The sequence below is a fragment of the Ursus americanus genome, chromosome 14, assembly GCF_024610735.1.
Source record: "Ursus americanus isolate L20-20 chromosome 14, mUrsAme1.1.p, whole genome shotgun sequence".
NCBI classification, from domain to species: Eukaryota; Metazoa; Chordata; class Mammalia; order Carnivora; family Ursidae; genus Ursus; species Ursus americanus.
In genome coordinates, this window is record NC_142140.1 from 58,532,439 (window position 1) to 58,549,147 (window position 16,709).

Sequence of the window (16,709 nt, forward strand, 5' to 3'; positions counted from 1 at the left end):
GCGCACCTGTGAACTAGATCAGGCAAGACAAACTGGACTCCCTCCCGGCCCGGCGCCCTGCGAAGAGCTCAGAACTCTGCCCAGTGAAGACGAGCACGCTTACATCATCCTCCCGAACTCTGCTGCTGCTCCTGACCGCCTCGCCCGCTCCCGCTCCCCAGGTAGCTGGGCTCCGGATTCCATCATCGCCGGCGAGCCTGAACCCTGCCCGGTTTTGTTCTGTCTCCGCTCCAGGCTCCGGGAACATGGCCCTGAGTTTGCATTTCTGAGCCCGGGACTGTCCGGCATTTGCAGCCTAGAGAGCCACCACCAGCCCCCTCCAGCCCCGCGGAATGGGGAGAACACAGGTGCGCCTGAGAACCTCAGCTCTGCCCTTGGTGCACCGCATCTCCCTCTTGGGAAGTGAGGAAGGTGGGTAGCGCACCGACCCTCCCGGAGCGCATGGCAGGACGCTCCCTCAGGCCTTGTGCCTTCACCCCTGCAGACGCCCTGGACCCTCAGCCTCTCGGCTCCGCTGTACCCGGTCTGGGCTCCAGCCTTGATTTAGTCACTCCCTGCGTGCCCTGCACTTCTGGCTCCGGCTTCTCTTGCCCTTAAGCCCTCCCAGTTGTTCAGCATCGGGCTGGCTATAAAAGGCAGTTTTGATCGAGGAAAAAGGAGGACACGGGTGGCCTGCTGCCCGGACCGAGATCATCTTCTGCTTCTGCCTCGCAGCCCGGTGTCTGGGATTAATTTGGATTCCCAGAATACCGCTGGAGGCAGCACATGCTGTTACGATTGCTAGTGGCTCCCGCTCAGCTGTCCCAGGCCCCAGCCCAGGGTGTCCCCACGTCTGCCCGCTCACCCGCTCTGCTGGCTCGGGGGGGGGGGCTGGCGGAGCCTGGAGCCCTTACAGACAGCTTCCCCCCCTGCAGAAGGGAGGCAGCGTCTGCTTCAGAGAGTATGGGGCGCCGGTGGAGCAAAGCCAGGGCGTGGGACGTGTAAGCCCGGGTCAGAAGCCTGGCGTATCTCAGGGCTCAGCAGGCTTCCTCCCTCTGCAGCTCCAGGAGGGAGCGCTAGGGCCATGGGGCTTCCCAGCACCCTTTCTCTTCCTGGACAGAATCTTGTACCAGGTTGGTACGGTCGGCTGCCCGGCTGCAGGGGCCTCTGCTGCTGTCCAGCGGTGGGGACGCGGCGAGGAAGAGGCCTCCAGTCCCTGCCCCAGAGAGCGGGTGGCGGAGCAGGGGCGGCAGACGGGCGGGCGCACATGCTCGTGTGTCTGCGGCTGGCGTGGTGGTATCACACACAGAGCCTCGATCGTCTTGAATGGTAGAAATGGGTCCTGGGACCAGAACCTTTACGAGTCACTGGAATAACGGATCCAGGAGCTCTTGCCACTGCTCACCTTGTCTTATAGGTGAGAAGCCAGGAAATCCGTTTGGATTCTGTTGGCCCAGATCCCACGCCCATGAGCAGCCGGGACTCAGGGTCCCGACCCGCTGGCCCCAGAGCGCGTGCTCTCAGCTGCTGGAAGAGTGCTCCTCTGATTAAGGCTTTTAAAAGATTAACATTGAGGTAAGGCAGAACCTGTGGGCTATGGTGAGCCGGCCCTGCTCCGTGAGTCCGACTTCCAGGGGCTTTCCCTCCCGGGATGGGACAGTCTGCTTTTCCTTCACCTGCACATGGAAGCAGATGGCTGGCATAGAGGGCCATGTTATCGCAAGTAGTGAGAGCAGGGACACTGGTCACACCCTGCAAGGCTCTTCCCCACGAGGGTTCCTGCAATGGGGCTGGATGGGGGAGCTGCGGTCCACGCCGCCTGTCTGACTCTGGGCACAGACCCCGCCCCTGCAGTCGCAAATGGTGGGTGGGAGTCAGACCCCGCTCTGTGTACAAAATTTGTCTCATGTTTGGTTTTGGGGGGGTATTTTTTTATTTTTTATTTTTATTTTATTTTTATTTTTTTTTTAAGATTTATTTATTTGACAGAGAGACAGTGAAAGAGAGCACAAGCAGGGGGAGCGGCAGAGGGAGAGGGAGAAGTAGGCTCTCCGCTGAGCAGGGAGCCTGATGCGGGGCTCCATCCCAGGACCCCGGGATCATGACCTGAGCCGAAGGCAGACGCTTAACCCACTGAGCCCCCCGGGCGCCCCTCATGTTTTATTTTTAACCCAGCTCGCAACCCCAGATTCCGTGCCACTGCACGTGCCAACGATGACAGTCATCTTCACTCCCCCAGGACGCGATGGTCCACCCCTGGTGGCAGCCCCCCGAGTTTCTGTGAATCAGATCCCCTGCCAAATACATCAGGAACATTCCTTGAGGGGTGAGCCCCACCCACAGGCTCTGGAGCGCAGAAGACGGCTTTGGAAGCCCTGGAACCCCCAAGAGCAGGTGCTGTGTTCAGCTCAGTCCCCGCCTTGCTCCCGTCTCTCTGGTTCTTGCCGACGTGTTTCCAGTCAGGGCCTTTCTCAAGGGGACACGGACTGAGAAGGGCAGTTTGTTGCTCATGTCCCTGCAAAACCGTGCCTCATCTTCGCCACCGTCTGCTCGTTTGTCCCTCGCCCAGCGTGGCTGTGGCTTGGGCCTCTCCGGGAGCAGGCGCAGCGTAGGGCTCTGACCTGCCCAGGACTGCGAAGCTGGGGAGTGGAAGCACCTGATCAATCTTGCGGGAGATGCAGCATGTGCTCCTCAGATTGAAAAAGGACAGTTGCTTGCTCAGGTATCATGAGCTCCAGACCAGGGCTCTCACCCTGGGCACACAGGTGGCATCTGGGACGTCTGTGGTCGTCACAACTGGGGGGCTTCTGGCATCGAGAAGGGGGCCAGGAATGCTGCCAACCCCCACATTGCCTGGTGTGTCCCACCCCAAAGAATGACCCAGCACCAAATGTCCACAGTGCCCCAGGGAGAAGCCCATTCTAGCAAGTTCCTAGCCCTTGGGGTCTGAGATCTGCAGGTGAGGCCTGGTGCTCCCACTTCCACTCAGCGCTGGGGGTCCTTGTGTCCCGAGTCTTTCAGGCAGGGAGTTTCTTGTTGTTTGGGGCTCCCAGGAGCCCCCTTCATTGGTGGCAGACCCTTCATACCAGGATTTCCATGTTGCCTTCTGTGACGTGTTACGGACCTCACCTGAGTTCAGAGAGGTGCCCAAGCTTCCCTGACTTTGGGACCCCTGGGAGATGGAACAGCTACATGCGGGGCTGCCTCAGGGGCTGTCCACTCAGCTCCCACCGTCTGCATCCTGGAGGCCGGCAGGGACACACTTTCTCCGCCGGAAACCCTTGAGATGCTCCCAGAAATCAGCCTGCTTTATTTGGATTCATCGAGGAAAGGGTGGGCCCACTGCTGTATTTATTTTGGTGTAATCGAAACCTCAGATCTCAGCGTGAATGTTCACGAGGACAGACATTCCCCAGGTCAGCGAGGGAAAGTGCAGTGCTCTCTGAGGTCAGCCTGGGACAGCAGGCGGGCTGGCGGCCGTCCAGCAAGGTGCCACGTGGTGTTCTGCACCACAGGTACGCCTGGAGGGCACGCTCCACCACACACCCGGCCAGCCGCAGAGCCCCGCGGCCTGGGTCTTCCCGGCCCAGCAAGGCACCCCACTTCCTGCAGTGTCCCCTCCCTCCCTACAGCCCCTTCCTCACCCACACCCAGTGGAAACTACGCTGGAAACCCAGCTTCCCATTTTTGGAGATGTTTCTAGAAACTAGATATCTTTCCAGCTGGAGGTGATGTGACCTTTTAGTTCAGCTTCGAGTTTTTTCCCCTTCACTGCAAGGAAAGAATACAGAAGCGATACTGGCTCGGTGTAAGGCCGTGCTTTCTCAGCCTTGTTTCTCTTTCTCGTGACCACCCCCTTCGGGGACTTTCTTCTTCTGAGCGTTCATCAGAAAACACACAGCTGGCCGCGGGTGGGAGCGCATCGTGCCTCTAGATGCCCCGTGTTCGTGTGGCCCTTCTAAACTCAGCTGTCGACCATTGGAGGCTGCTCACGACTGGTGAGAAGTGAGGTCCCGGAAAGCAAAAAGCTGAGAAAAAGATTCTGTGCACGGGAGACCCGCGGGAGGTGAAGGGCTCAGGGATGCCATGTGTCTGTTCACGTACCTGTACCCCCGGCGCCGGACGCGCTCGAAGAGTAACACCGTTGTCGCCTCCCTGAGAGTCGAATCTCGCCCCCGCTGTGGATGTGTCTATGAATACATGTAACAATATGGGTGCGGGGAAACGGAAATCTCCCACGGCAAACCCCGTTCCCCAGATTTAACCCGCACCGACGGTGTGGGCGGGGTGGACAACCGTCCAGTCCAGCGCTGGCCACAAATTGTCATGATGATTCTTAGGCTAGTTTCTTGGTTTTCCTGCATCTCAGCTTCCCCGTTCATACAAAGGGATGATGGGCGTGTTTGGGGGGTAGACTAAGAGCCATCTATGGCACGGAGCAGTTGTGAGCATTAAATTGGAGAACTTACGGAAAAGCTAAGTCGAAGGCCTGGCGAGAGTCTGTGCTACGTACAGGCCGGTGCTCCTGTTGTTCTCACCGCTCCCATTTCCCGCCTGCGACTTTCTCACAGGCCTTGCCCAGGCACAGGCCCCACGCAGAGGTGGGTGTATAGCAGCACCCGGTGCGCCCAGACCTGCCATCCTGAGCCTTAGCTAGGTGGCCCTGCGTGACCCGGCTTGAGAGCATAGCCCTTCACAGCGGCTTGGCTTCTAGTAGGCTCCCCAGATCGTTTTATGTTGACTCCTTAGCTCCGGGTTCTAAGCCACTTAGGGTGAGAATGGGGCCATGGCTACCATGCTCGGAGAAGCCCCCAAGACCCAGACAGAGGCAGACCCGAGGTGTTCTACGCCTCTGCACAGCTGGGTGGTACCTGAGTCTTTCCCTGACGATGAAGCCCAAAGAGAGCCTGGCCTTTTAAACAACATATGTAAAATGTAAAATACATGCAGCGTAACATTTGTCATCGTAACCGTCTCTAAGTGCACAGCTCAGCTGAGCACATTCATACCGTCCCGCAGCCACCCCCCCCTCCGTCTCCAGAACGTTCCATCTCCCCACACGGAGACTCTGTCCCCAGGAAGCACGGACTCCCCAGCCCCTGCCCCAGCCCTGGCTCCCACCAGCTCCTCTCTGTCTGTGTGGACGGGACTCCTCTGGGGACCTCCTGGGAGTGGGGTCCTGCGGGATGTGTCCTTCTGGGTCTGGCTGCTCTCGCTGAGCCCGGTGTCCTCGGGGTCCCTCCACATCGTGGCCGCTGTCAGGCTCCCTTCCAGGGCTGGCTCGTGTTCCAACATGTGGACGGACCACACGGTGTGTCCTTTATCTGTGGACAGACACCTGGGCTGCCTCCCCTTTAGGCTGCTGTGGAGGATGCTGCTGTGAACACGGGTGTGCAAGGATATGTTCAAGTCCCTGCTTTCCATTCTTTTAGGTATATACCCACCCAGAAGTGGAATTTCTGGACCCTATGGTAATTTTATATTTAGTTTTTTGAGGAAGCTTCATAATATTTTCATAATATTTTCCACCAATCTTGTTATTTCTGTTACTGCTTTTTTGTTTTTATAATAGACATCCTAATGGCTGTGAAGTGGTAACTCACTGTGGTTTTGACTTGCATTCTCTAATGATTAATGGTGTTGCGTGTCTCTTCATGTGCTTCCTGGCTATTTGTAGGTCTTCTCTGGAGAAACGTCTATTTGGGTGCTCGTTTTTAATCAAACTGTTGCTCGTGTAATAGTAGGAGTTCTTTATGTATTCTATATACTAATCCCTTATTGGATATATGATTTGCAAACATTTTCTCCCATTCTTTGGGTTGCCTTTTGCCGTATTGGAAATGTCCTCTGATGCACAAAACTTTTAAATTTGGGGCGCCTGGATGGCACAGTCCATTAAGTGTCTGACTCTTGACTTCAGCTCAGGTCATGATCTCAGGGTTGTGAGATCAAGCCCTGCATCAGGCTCTGCACTGGACATGGAGCCTGCTTAGGGTTCTCTCTCTCCTCCCTCTGCCCCTCCCCTCCACTCACTCTCTCTCTCTCTAAAAAAAAAGTTTCTAATTTTAATGAAGTTCAATTTATTTTTTCTTTTGTTTCCTGTGCTTCTGATGTCATGTCCATGAAGTATGTACTCTTCATACAGTGGGATGAAAAGAGCACTCTGTGGTTTTCCTCCCCAGAGTCCATCACCCAAGTCTAATCATGTGAGAAAAGCATCAGACAAACCCTAATTGAGGGACTTCCTACAAAATTCCTAGCCAGTCCTCCTCAAAACTGCCCAGGTCGTGAAAAACCAGGAAAATTTGAGAAACTCTCTCAGACTTGAGGGACCTAAGGAGGCACGATAGCTGTATGATCTGAGTTCTCCAGAGAAACAGAACCAACAGGATATACAGATCAATAGAGCTTTTATAAGGAATTGGCCCAGGCAATTAGGGAGGCTTAGAAAGTCCGAGAATAGCAGTTGGCCAGCTGGAAACCCCGCAGGGCTGATGGAGCGAGTCCTGGTCTGAGTCCAAGTCCAAAATGCAGGACAAGGCCGGTGTAAGCTGGACAGTCGGACAGAGAGCACGTTCTCACAGACTCCACCTCTTGTGTTCAGGCCCTCAGTGGGTTGGAGAGGCCCACGCTCACGGGGGCGGGCGGCCTGCGTGCCCCGGGCCGCGGACTCAGGTGGGTCCCTCAGACACGCACTCCGGTGGACACATACAGCTAACCATCGCCACACGTGTGTGCAAAGTGGAGTCCTGTGTGGGCTCCTACGGGAGAAAAGGACATTGGGGAAATACTAAGGAAATCCGAAGGAAGTATGGGTTTTAGTTAGTAATGTGTCAGTGTTGGCTCAGTAATCGGGACAAACGTACCACGGTAATGCCGGGAGTTTGTAATAGGAGCGGTGAGGGGTGGGTCTGTGGAAACTGCACTATCCTCACCATTTTTCTGTAAGCCTAAAAGGATTCTGAAAACCAGAACTATTTTTTTTTTAACTAATAATTGACAGAAAGTGGGAGCGAAGAAACATGCCAAGCAAATGCAACACACAGGCCTCGCTGCCTCCGGATTTGAACAAACGAGCTGGGAAAAGACGTTCTTGACCATCAGGGCCCTTTGCTCACAGACTGGGGAGTAGACAAGAATACTCTTGTGAACTTCGGGTGCAAGAGTGGCGTTGTGGTTACACGACGGGGATTCAGAGACTTCAGTGCCTGGAGCAACACTGAAGCACGTACGGGTGAAGTCACGCGCTGTTTGGATTTGCTTTAAATGCTCAGGCACAAACGGACGAGAGATGAAGCGAGAATGGCAGGGTCCAGGGGAGCTGGGCTGGCTCAGTCGGGGGGCTTGGCGTGCGACTCCCAGTCTCGGGGTGGTGAGTTCTAGGAAAAGCCCAAGAGTCATAAAGAAGCATAAAGGCTGGCTTAAATGCCAGCCTGGGCTTCAGTAGAGCGAGGTCTGCCCTGAAGCCGTCCAGATGGGGTGGTGTGGGAGTGCCGGGCGGCAGCCCGCCTCCTGAACGTGCCCCGGGGTGCGCAGAGTGCCCCCTCCACACCCCGTGTGTGTTGCCGGCAGCTCCCAGGAAAGAAAGCAGGGCAGTGTGGAGGTGGGGAGGCTTGCTGGCAAATAGTGGAGGCACGTAGGAGTATTCCTCACAAATCCGGAAAGGCATGGCGGGGAGCCTTGATTATTTCTAACCTGTGCGTCATCCATTCCCACAAGCTCTATGAGTGTGGAGTGCTTGTGTGTGAGGCAGGCATGCTGTGCGGGATGCTCCCGTGTCCTCAGACAGACGAGGGTTGCTAGGTTACCGGGAGCATCAGGAAGCCAAGGAGCTATGTACTTATCGTTGCAGTCAACTTTGCAAACATAAATAGGTATTGACATTTACAAAGGATAAGAATAGTGTTGGGCCGTGGTTTGCAGGCCCTGGATTCTACTTGCTGTTCTGCTGATTCTCTTCCGTGTGTGTCTGTGGATGGTGTGGGGGGGAGGTGGAAGGGTGGATGGACAGATACAGACAGACAGGACTGGTGGATGGATGGACAGATAGGACAGGTGGGTGGACGGATGGATACAGACGGACAGGACAGGTGGATGGATGGACGGATAGGACAGGTGGATGGATGGATGCAGACAGACAGGACGGCTCTACTGGCATGTAATTCGCATAGCCAACATTGCTAAGCCTGTTTCCTCTTCTATAAAATACGTGAACGTGATTATGTGCTTGACAGAGTGAAACTGAACGCTGACCTCCTCTTCGTCCCCTGGTTTGTTTGTTCCATAGCGCTTCTAATCTTTCTATTTTACTGATGCATTTAAAAAACCAATGCACTCGAGGGGCGCCTGGGTGGCACAGTGGTTGGGCGTCTGCCTTCGGCTCAGGGCGTGATCCTGGCGTTATGGGATCGAGCCCCACATCAGGCTCCTCCGCTATGAGCCTGCTGCTTCCTCTCCCACTCCCCCTGCCTGTGTTCCCTCTCTCGCTGGCTGTCTCTCTCTCTGTCAAATAAATAAATAAAATCTTTTAAAAAAATAAATAAATAATAAATAAAAAAATAAAAAACCAATGCACTCGAAAAATCCATTTAGATAAAGGGCCCAACCTCTTGATAATGTTGTTGCCTGTCATTTATTTTCTAACACCTTAGTGAGATAAGATTTACACTTATAAACTTCACCCATTTTAAGTGTAGAATTCAACAGTTTTTAGTATATTTGCAGAATTCACAACCATGACCCCCATCTCATTCCAGAACATTCCATCACCCCAAAGGGCACCCTGCCCCCATCAGTGGTCACCACACCACCCCTCCCCAGCCCCCGGCCCCCACGAGCCCCCTTCCCGCCTGTGGAGGAGCCTGTTCTGGACTTGTCACATGCGTGGACTCACACATCATGTGACCTTCTGTGTCTGGTTCCCTCCCTGAGCGTCATGGGCTCAAGGTTGGTCCCCAGGGCAGTGCGTGTGCAGTGATGTTTTAAATGACACAAACATTGTACAGCCACGGCACAGGGCCCAGGGCTGCCAGATCCACGGCCTAGTCCCGGGAGGAAGGAGCAGTTCGAGAAGTAGAGGTGGGAACGGTGCGGGAAGGTCAAGAACAGGCCCAAGACTGAGGAGCCGCAAGGAAGAGGACCCGGGAGTCGGCCGGCCCAGGGAACAGCATGGGCCTCAGGATCACAGAGAAGCAACCAGGCAGAAGAATGGTACCGTGAAGCCAAGGGCGCCTGGAGGGAAAGACGCCCGCTGGGGAGTCTGGGGGGTGACCGGCTGCCCCAGTCTGCGGGGGCTGCCGGCTTCCCAGAGCACTAGACCCCAAGTTTGGGGTTCCCACGACACGACCAATACGTCAGCAGGCAGTTTGGAGCGAAGGTCAGAGGAGGATGGAGAAGAAATACAGCCCCAGATGGGACGACGTTCCCACAGGGCTGGCGTCCGGCTCTAGCCGTCCTCTGTCCCCACCCTGTTCCCAGCGGAGGAACAGGCCCTTTGACCGCCCTGGGCAGCTGCTGACTTAAAAAAAAAAGGCAAAAAACAACAACTCTTGACGTGCTTTGTGAGGTCTACTACCTGTCCCCGTGCAGAGAGCCCACATGGCATGATCTCCGCGCAACTGTTCAATCTGATGCCCTTCTAGCTGATGGGGACACAAAGGCCAGGCGTGGCTCAGCAGGACTCCCGTCACCCGGCAGCTCCTCCCACACCCCCGCCACACTGGGGAAAGGCAGCGCCCTGCATGCCCGCGAGGTTCCCAGGCAGCCTGTTGCATGCCGTGTGGCCGCTGTGAGTTTTTGCCCCTGCCGCACCAGATAGCGTCGTGTGCAGTGCAGACGTGGTTCTCTGGCTTCCTCTCCCATCTGGACGCCTCTTATGTCACCTCCTGGCCCAGCCACCCTGGCTGGGACGCCCAGCATGACACTGAGCAACGGGCACCCCTGCCCTCCCTGGGTCTGCAGGCTTTCGTCATGGGTACAAGCGTGGCTGTGGCTTCCGTGGAGGCCCTCCATCAGGTTGCAGAAGTTCCCTTCTGTCCTGTTTGAGGAGTGTTTTTGTGACGGGGGGTGTAGAGATTTGTCCAGTCTTTGCTGCATCCGGGGGCTTTGTCCATTGTCCTGTTGGCACAATGTGCCCCGTTGACCCACCTCGCGTGTTAAACCAACTGAGCGCTCCCGGGACACACCCCAGGTGGCCGTGGAACCCGGCTTGCTGTGTCCTGCTGAGGACTGTGGACGCGGGGTCAGTGCGGTGGGGAAGGGCTAGCATTGAGGAGGAGGGGGGCTGCTGGGACAGCAGGAGGGCGTCGTGACGGTGGGGGGACGTGAACCTACGCGTGTGCGCAAGTTGCCCAGAGAGACGCACACAGATCGTCGCATAAACTCTGTGCACTGTACCAACGTCATCTTTCTGAACATTTGTTCGGTTAGGGTATTAACTATGCGCAAGTCATCAGCTTTGGGGGAGGCTGGGCCAGAGCTCCACTATAGGTTTTTTTGCAACCTCTGAATCTATGATGATTTCAAAATGTAAAGAAAAAAAATTTAAAATAGAAATTAAAAGCAAAAAGGATGTCGGGGAGCTGAGGGGAAGAGTCTGGCCAACCGCAGGCAGTCTGAGCAGGCCGGTGGGTGGCCCTGGCGCGGCAGAAGGCAGGCCTCCCCGTGGCGGGCCCTGGGCCTGGTGTGGGATGCTGTGGACACTGCTGCCCAGAGACAGTGCAGGGCTCAGCCCCAGCGCCTCCTTTCTCTGGGCCCCTGCAAAATTGGAGAGATGATGATCGCGCCGATGATCCCGTGTCATGTCTGGTCACTTATGAGCGGGGGGCGGGGGGGCAGCCACTTCATAATGTCCAGAGCCCTGGAGAACCGCCCCCCACCCCCAGCTGGGCCACAGACACCCCCCCTTCTCAGTGCAAGTCCAAAAAGTGAGAATGCATCGGCGGGTTTGTGGATTAATATGTCCCCCCCTTCCCCGCCCCCTGCAGCTCCTAAGCAGCCTTCTCTTTTTCAAAGCCACTTCCTGACCCTCCCTGAGGGAAATCAGGACCCCTGTACATGCATTCGTGACTTTCTGCACTTTTCCTTCAAACCTGGCGTCCTGGTTTCTGATTCTGTGTTTGCGGGATCACACACTTCCTTATGGGACTGTGAACTTTACAAGGAGGGGTCGGGTCTGTTCCCTGTGCCCCACGCATGCCACAGCACTGTGAACATGTCTGTGGGATGAGGCCTTGCCGGCGTCCCCTTCACCAGGTGTCTGGCAGTCCCTGGCTCCTGTGGTTTCTTGCTTCAGAGTGCAGGAAGCAGAGGCTGGTGAGGACATGAACCCTGATCCCCAAAGCAGGGTGTGGCCAGGCCTCCCCCCGCCGGGTGGACACCTTAGCTCAGCTCTGAGCCTTGCTGCCCAGACATCTTGGATGTTGCTACTTGAAGCTTAAGGCAGGGTCGCTCCCCCCCTGCTCCACCCCTGCACTGTGGACACGGGGCCAGGTCATTCTCTGGTGGGATCCTGGGTGCTGGGGGGAGGTCTGAGCAGCGTCCCAGACCACCACTCCTCGGTGCCAGTAGCGCCCCAGTTGTGGCGACCACAGACATCCCCAGACATCGCCTGGTGTCCCCTGGGGAAGGAAAGAATTGCGCCCAGTTGAGAATCACTGACTCACAGCAAGGAGATCCTCCCTGTGGACGATGTCTTGTTTAAAGGAAAATGGGCTGGAGTGGGATAGGGTGAGGGGGACTCTCAGGTCAGAAGGGTGAAGGCACTGCTTTACGAGAGGAGGGAGACGCAGAGGACATGGCCGCTCAAAGGCTGGAGGCAGCAGGGAGCATGGTGGTGCCTGCTGAAAGTGTGCCTGAGAAGTGCCAGAAGTCTTTATACAAAGAGGAAGTGACATGTCTCATGTCATCTAGAGCTGCCAGCCCACCCTGAAGTCCGCTTCATCGAGAGGCGGGCGGACTTCCTGCGAAGGGCCAGGCAGACAGCAAATATTTCCGGCTTTGGGGATGAGGTCTCTGTTGCCAGCGATTCAGCTCAGCCTCATGGCCACTGTAGTTATTTGTAAATGGATGTGCGTGGCTGTGTTCCAATAAATAAGACTTTATTTATAAAAGCAAAGAGTGGGCCGAATTGGGCCCATGCACTTTGCCGACCTCAGTTGAGTGTATAGTAGCTGCCTTGTCTGGTCCTGGGAATGAGCACTTTGGTGAGAATCATCTGAGTCTCTCCTTCTGCCAAGTGTGGGTGAGCGAGTAGCAGGATTGGCTGCTTCCAGAAGCTCAAGGTGGTGGGCGGGTGCGTGTCCGGGAACCATTCGTCTGTTAGAGAATTGCAGATGTGCTGTTCACCAGCTGCAGACATGGCGTTCGGGGCCTGTGGTGTGAAATGAAATCAATCTCACAGCGGCCATTGACTCCCCCGTCGGGGCTCATCACTGTGGGGATGTCACGGCTTCCAGGTGCCCTCCGTGGGCAGAGCTAGGGAGTCCCTACATGGACGGGCACGTGTGCGTGCCCGTGACCACTTCTCACTGGTCTGTCTGTCTCACGTCTCAGCTCTGTGTCTTCCATGTATGTGCGTACGTGTCACCCGGGCACGTGTCTGTCCCCCTCTGAGAAAGCTGCCCGGTGTGCGCGTGGAGCTCCCACTAACAGTCCAGCCCCTCCCAGTTCATGCCTGCCTTCCCTCCGTGTGTGTGCAAATGCCATCCCGGCCACACAGACAAGCCCCTGCGTCTCCCCGGCTACTTACTCTCTTTGCCCCATGACACCCACCCCCAGATCATGTCAGCTGCCCCCCCACTGCCTGCCACCTCTGCCCCCTTTGCTGCTGGGTGGGGGGACCCTGCCCTGGCCCTGTGCCAGGGTTCAAGAATGGGGGGCTGTTGCCTGGACGTGTCTTCCCTCCTGAAAGTACACTCAGTGAGCAGAGTTGCTGAAGAGGCGAGGGAGCCATTGGTTAAGTGCATGCTGGCCCGGGGTCAGCTGCATGGTTCGACACTGTGGAGGGGGGGGTCACTGGGAGGAGGGACAAGGGGTAACCAGCTTCCCTTCCACGTACTCTGTAGCGAGGGTCCCCATCCTTATCTGAGGGGTGGGATCTGCACTCTGAGCTCTCTGGGAGGGAAAACGCAGCAGACAGCTCCCCAGAGACCAGCCAGCCGGAGCCCATCAGCAGCCTGCCCCTCCCTGACTCCAAGTCTCCATGACCTCGGTTCCCTCCAAGCCCAGAGCCTGGGCGGAGAGCCCGGCATCAGCCCCCCACTCCTGACGTGGTTCATCCCGACAGCGACCCTGTTCACGGGGGCGAGGACTGGCCGTCACCTAGCCCTCCAGGGCTCCGGGCCACACCTGGGGACCCCATGGTTGTCAGGACTAGGGGAGCTCCTGGCATCAAGGGTGGGGGCCAGGGATGCTGCTCCACCCCCAGAGAATGACCCAGCTCTGTGTCCACAGCACTGGGGGAGCCCGGACTACAGCAGGGACTGTGGGCCGGACTAAGGTCTCGGGGAGGTGGCGGCGTGGGGAGAGGCCTGAGGCGGGACCCCTCCGAGAACAGAGAATGAGTGGAGGGGACAGTGCCTGGCGAGCAGGGTGAGGGGACATGGGAGGGAGGCCAGCAGGATGGGTGAGGGGGATGCGGGAAGGAGGCTTGGGGGAACGTGTCGGAGAACTTGGACTCGGGAGTGTTCCAGGCACTATCCGGAGGGGACGTGTGCGTGCGTGCGTGTGCGTGCACACACGTGCGTGTGGCTGCAGCTGCTCTGTCACCCACGCATCCCTGTCGCTCGGTCTGTCGCCTGTCCGTCATCTGTGTCACCTGTGGACACATCCTCTCCCCGTCACCCTGCCTGCCCCCTGCCCACTCACCTCTGCACACGCACCTGATGTTTGCAAGGGATTTACAGGCGTCGCGCCCCAGCCCCTAAATATCTCCTGTGAGAACAGGGTCACTGCCGCACGTCCGCACAGCACGGGGGCCCTCGTGTTGTCTCATGCCCAGCACGAATCCACAGCCGCAGCACTGTCCCTCGGCTGTGCTTCCAGAGCTGGCCGCGGCGGCGTGCTTCTGACCCAGAGCCCGGCAGGTGTGGAGCTGCACGTGCTCGTCTCCTCGGCCGTGTTCTCGCCCTGTGGCACGTCCCCCTCTCTGGACGCGTTCCTCTCCCTGTGGCACAGAGAGGTGGGGACGCTCATGTGTAGAGGACAGCTGACAACCACAGAAAGGACCGCGTGAGGCGAAGCTCACCACCGCCGGCTGTGTCGGCATCCCTGGGCCACCGTGGCAGAGTCACCACGCACGGGGCGGCTGAAAACCACACAGATCTGCCCTCCCTTGGCTCCAGAGGCCAGCCGTCCGACCCCCAGGGCTGTGCTCCCTCCTGAGGCTCCGGCGGAGAGCACCACTCCAGTGTGTCTCCATGCTCCCGTGGCCTTCTCTTCTGTGTGTCTCCGTGTCCAAGTTCTCCTCTTCTTCTTTTTTTTTTTTTTTAAAGATTTTATTTATTTATTTGACAGAGAAACAGCCAGCCAGATAGGGAACACAAGCAGGGGGAGTGGGAGAGGGAGAAGCAGGCTCCCAGCAGAGGAGCCTGATGTGGAGCTCGATCCCATAACGCCGGGATCACGCCCTGAGCCGAAGGCAGACGCTTAACGACTGCGCTACCCAGGCGCCCCCTCCTCCTCTTATAAGGACACCATCGTATTGGATTAGGCGCCCCTACTCCAGAACAGCCTCTTACTAACTCGATTACATCCACAACAACCCTCTTTCCAAGTAAGGTCGTGTCACGGGTTCAGGGGGCACAATTCAACCCACGCAGATGCTGACACCATCAGGGGAACATTTTGGGGGCACAGGACGTTTACCCTAAAGATAAGGACCTATCAGTGCCAGGAGGGGATGGGCCGGTAGGAAGGTGCAGCGTCCTCCCCCGCAGGGGCGTCCCACAGCAGAGGGGACGTGGCAGGAGCCGGGCCCTGCCTGCCCCGGACGGCCCGCTGGTCCCCACGGGAAGCGGGTGGTGCTGGGGGTGCGCCGTACGGAGCCCTCGGGAAGCACTTGGCCAACTCTGTTTGTCTTTAGAGTGAACCCTTTCCTTTTAGATGGTTTTAGGTTTACGGAGCAGTCGCAAAGCCAGCTCAGAGAGTGCCCGTCCACTGCCAGACAGCCTCCCCTCATGTTGGCCTGGACGTGACTGCAGTGTGGCACGGCAGCCACGAACCCCGCGATGGTGCGTCAGCCTCCACAGTTTATTCCCATGTCGCCAGCCCCGCCATCACGTCTGCTTCTTACACCTGGGTCCCACCCGACATTCGCTTCTCCGCCACGTCTCTGTAGGGCCCTCTTGGGTATCACACGTTCTCAGACTTTCCTTGCTTTTGTGACCTGGACAATTTGGGGGAGGACTGGCCAGGAATTTTGTAGAAAGTCTCCCCACTGGGGTTTGTCTTGTGTTTTTCTCATGGTCAGACTGGGGTGATGGGTTTTGGGGAGGAAGACCCCCCAGAGTGAAGTGCCCTTCTCCTAATGTCATGTCAGGGGTCGTGCCATCACCGTGACTGTCACCGTGGTTGACCTTAGTGCCTAGGCCGAGACGACTTCGAGGTCGTGTTCCGTTGGATCCAAATACAATATTTAGTCTGAGTTCCCACTGAGGGTGTGTGTGCAACCCTTCTGTGTCCTGTTCCCATTTGAGGAAATTGAGTCTCAGAGACCAGGGCCCTTGGCTGGCAGATGTCCGGACTGGGATGCGTGCCTGGGCTGGCCTGTCTGCCCACCATGCCGTGTCCCTCAGCCTGCGCTGGGCTCACGGGCCCGCGTGCACTGGCAGCACGTCGCGCACCCTGGCTCAGGCTTCCCAGGCCAGACACGCCGCCCCAGGCGGCTCCCGTGTCCAGCCCTTGCTTTGAATTTATGGGCCTGCAGAGCAGATGGGAAAGTCATCAGAGAGCAGGGAAGGCGCTCTGGAAGGTGGGAAATGCCAGCCGCCCCGGCACCTGCACCAACAAGGGGCCCGGCCGCCACCGCATGGGCCGAGCTCTGCTCAGGCTCCTGCCATCCCCCAGCCCTCTGGACCCCAGCCAGCCCCCCACCCCTGTCCGCAGTCTGTAAAGGGGGCAAAAGGTCAGGGCTTCTCAAATATAGTTCTTGTTTCCTATTTATAAAAGTGACACATACTCGTCTTCAAATTGTTTTTCAGGAAACACATAGGGTTTATTTATTTTTTTTTAAAGATTTTATTTATTTATTTGACAGAGATAGAGACAGCCAGCGAGAGAGGGAACACAAGCAGGGGGAGTGGGAGAGGAAGAAGCAGGCCCCCAGGGGAGGAGCCCGATGTGGGGCTCGATCCCAGAACGCTGGGATCACGCCCTGAGCCGAAGGCAGACGCTTAACAACTGTGCCACCCAGGCGCCCCACACATAGGGTTTAGAGAAAGAGCATGCTGAATTGTGTGCTTTAAAAGGATGCATTTTGTGGCATGTGACCGCTAGTCCCAATTTTAAAAGCGATGAAAGTTCACCTGGAGCTAGCCACTGGAATACCTCCCAGACTGACTCTTGTGTTTGCTCTGGTTTCAAACTTACCGGGAAGTTGCAAGAACAGTGTGAGGAACTCCACGGGCCCCGTTTACTCATTCTCTCCCCCCGTGTGTGTGCACATGTGTGTACGTGTGAATGCGGGTGCCTTGTTTCTGTTGTGTGTGCACGTGTGTGTACGTGTGGATGCG

At 57.0% G+C, this 16,709-nt stretch overlaps 1 protein-coding gene across 3 annotated transcripts in view; it reads left to right on the forward strand.

The window, feature by feature from the left end:
• Window positions 1-16,709, forward strand: part of GNG7 (G protein subunit gamma 7) — a 120,845-nt gene that overhangs the window by 56,337 nt on the left and 47,799 nt on the right. For 2 of the 3 annotated variants that reach the window (XM_087867421.1, XM_045800099.2), the window contains exon 3: window positions 235-411. The exons of the other annotated variant lie outside the window; for it this stretch is intronic. The gene's annotated coding sequence lies outside the window, so the exon portion shown is untranslated. The remainder of the gene's footprint in view (window positions 1-234; window positions 412-16,709) is intronic. 3 annotated transcript variants of the gene reach the window in all.